This window comes from Cervus canadensis, chromosome 33 (genome assembly GCF_019320065.1).
Source record: "Cervus canadensis isolate Bull #8, Minnesota chromosome 33, ASM1932006v1, whole genome shotgun sequence".
NCBI lineage: Eukaryota > Metazoa > Chordata > Mammalia > Artiodactyla > Cervidae > Cervus > Cervus canadensis.
Genome location: NC_057418.1, coordinates 34,822,113 through 34,824,909, shown reverse-complemented (window position 1 = coordinate 34,824,909; position 2,797 = coordinate 34,822,113). Strand labels below are relative to the sequence as shown.

General features: G+C 43.3%; 1 non-coding gene across 1 annotated transcript; it reads right to left on the bottom strand.

The window, feature by feature from the left end:
* Positions 1 to 746: 746 nt before the first annotated feature.
* LOC122434243 lies at positions 747 to 853 on the bottom strand. Its single transcript, XR_006267317.1, has one exon. It is a non-coding gene; the product is annotated as a U6 spliceosomal RNA (small nuclear RNA).
* Between the last annotated feature and the right edge of the window lie 1,944 nt (positions 854 to 2,797).

Below are 2,797 nucleotides of genomic sequence, written 5' to 3'. Positions count from 1 at the left end.
TCTATAGTCCGAATCTACTCCCTTGGTTTCTGGCTCTGGTGAAAATGTCCTTTTCTGGAAAAAAAAATGTAACAAGGAAACTGGATCAAGCCTTTCTGATTTCGCTCTTCTCGAGTGTCTGACACACATTCCTGCCGGGTTGTCTGTGACTCCCTCGTGGGCTGATCTGAAGGTAACATCTTACTGTGTGAGATACAGGAAATACTCTCTGAAAGGGGGTGAATCTCCGAGAGACCTAATGAAAACACTTCCAGTGCCCATCACGGCCAGAGCATCTTCCATCAACTGTTATTTGGGACCTAATGAAAACACTTCCAGTGCCCATCACGGCCAGAGCATCTTCCATCAACTGTTATTTGAGGAAGAAGAGTAGCCAGACCAAAGAAGACCAAACTCACACTCATTCTATTGGTCTGAACTTCTTTTGAAAAGCACTTAAAAACTCGGTTTCAGTATCTTCCTCTGATTACAGGATGATAAGTAGGGTACCTATCTTTCTCCCTGTTTCTTTCTCCTTTTCTTTCTCTAACATCATGGAATTGACTGCTGACTTTTTTTTATTAAATTAAAAAAATTTATATTTCATTGGAGTATAGTTGCTTTACAGTGTTGTGTTGGTTTCTGGTGTATAGCAAAGTGAAGCAGCTTTACGCACACGTATTTCTCCTCTTTGCTAGACCAAGTGTGGAGTGAAGTTCCCTGAGCTATGGAGTAGGTTCTCATTAGCTATCTACTTTATACATAGGAAAAATATGGAATGCTTCATGAATTTTCATGTCATCCTTGTGAAGGGGCCATGCTAATCTTCTCTGTATCCTTCCAATTTTAGTATGTGTGCTGAGAAAGCGAACACATTGACATTTTAAACTTAGATGGTGATGGATTGAAATTCCTTACAATGGAAGGAACAAATATGCCTTAATGGGATTTTGATGGCAAAACTGTGTCTAATTGAATATTTGCCTTCAATACTCATAACTTTAGAATCTAAAATAATTCAGTAATAATTTATTCAACACATATTCAGTCAGCACTTATCAAACTTCTACTTTGGGGGAGGTCTCCCCTGTCTGGCCCTGGGATTAACAAGATGATCAGGAATCTGCCCCTTTTCTCTAAAATCTTACCATTTGGTCAGGGAGCCAGGTACATCTGTAAATGATTTTATTCCAATGCAGGTATGCAGTAAGTAAGGCACACTATAATACTGAGGCTAAAGGAAGGGAGAAGCCAGTTTTATCTGTGAATACTTCAAGAAAAAATTCTGTGGAATAGTTTCTTAAAGAATCTACAAATGGAGAGATCATTTAAAACATGTCCGGAATTCTGAAGGACAGTTCATGCAGAAGAAACAACTTGAATAAAGACGAAGGACAGACTATATGAGTAGGGGTAGAACTTCATCAGTCTGGGGCTTTTAAATACTAGAGTGAAAAATTTGAAATAGAAGCTACTGACTATAACAGAGGAGTGGCATTTTTTCTCTGAATTTATGGAAGCAAGCCTGATGCTGGTGGCTGTAAATAGCACAGATTTGGAAGAAGCAAGATGGTAGGAGGAGGGCCATCAGTTCCAGCTATGAACTTGGGCAATAAGATATGGGTGGATGCGAGGAAGTGAATTTAATGATTGTTCACAGTGGCACTAGAGGGGCATTGATGATGTATCAGAATGGGAGTAGTTTGTCATGTGCCTGTGGGGATTGTGTATCCTGTTTAGAAAATGTTGCTTCCAAGGTGTGGGAATCCTGCATCAAGATGTTAACCAGGCAAATCAAAATGTGGTTTGGAGCTCAGAAGACAGATCAAAGCTGCAGGTGGGAGTTTGTATCCCATCAGCTTCGGATTGAGAGTGAAAGCCAGCAGAGTAGAGCCTATTGCCAAGGAGAATCTGAGAAGCAAAAAGGAAAGACGATGAATATTGAGGTTGATAACAGCTGTGACAATGATGACAGCGACTAAACCCCAATGTCAACGGCTGTAGCAGTGACCTTCCCAGAGGGTCCTCACTGGTTCTCAGCTGCTGTTGTCATGTCTATTACGGTCCAATAGTGTCTCCACACTACCCCTCCCCACCCCCATCATGTCTACCTAGAATCTCAGAATGCAACTACTACTTTTTTTTTTTTTTTTGGAAATAAGGTTTTTTGCAGATGTAATCAAGTTAAGGCTAGGTCATACGGGGTTGGGTGGGTCTGCAAATCCAAGGACTCTTGTCCCTATAAGAAGAGAGAACTTGCTTAAAACTTATTTTTCTAATTGGAGGTAAATTGCTTTACGATGTTGTGATGGTTTCTGCCATACAACAGTGCAAATCAGCCATAATTCTACAAGAAACAGGGAGATTTGTAGACACAGAAGCAGAGTGTAGGACCCCATGGGAGGCTGGAGGCAGAGCCTGGGTGGTGCATCTTCAAGCCAATGATGGCCGAGGATTGCCAGCAACCTCTGAGAGCAGCAAGGAAGAGAGTCTCCCTTCCAGAAGGAAGCAGCCCTGATGACCCCTGGATTCTGGACTTCTGCCTGCAGGGCTGTGGTAGGATGCCATCTGAAGCCACTTGGTTTGTGGTGCGTTATTACAGTCGCACTAAGAACTAATACAAGTCCTGTGCCATCCTCTCTCGCATTGGATGGGGCTGGGCTGCCTGACCAACGGGGTGCTGCTGGAATGACCATGTGAGGCTTCCGCCTTGCTCTCTCTTGGAGTGCCCTCTGTGGGGGGAGCTGGTGGTTGTGTTTAAGGACCCAGAGGCAGCCCAGTGGCCAGGCCCTGGGGTGAGGAACCACAGCCTCTGCCA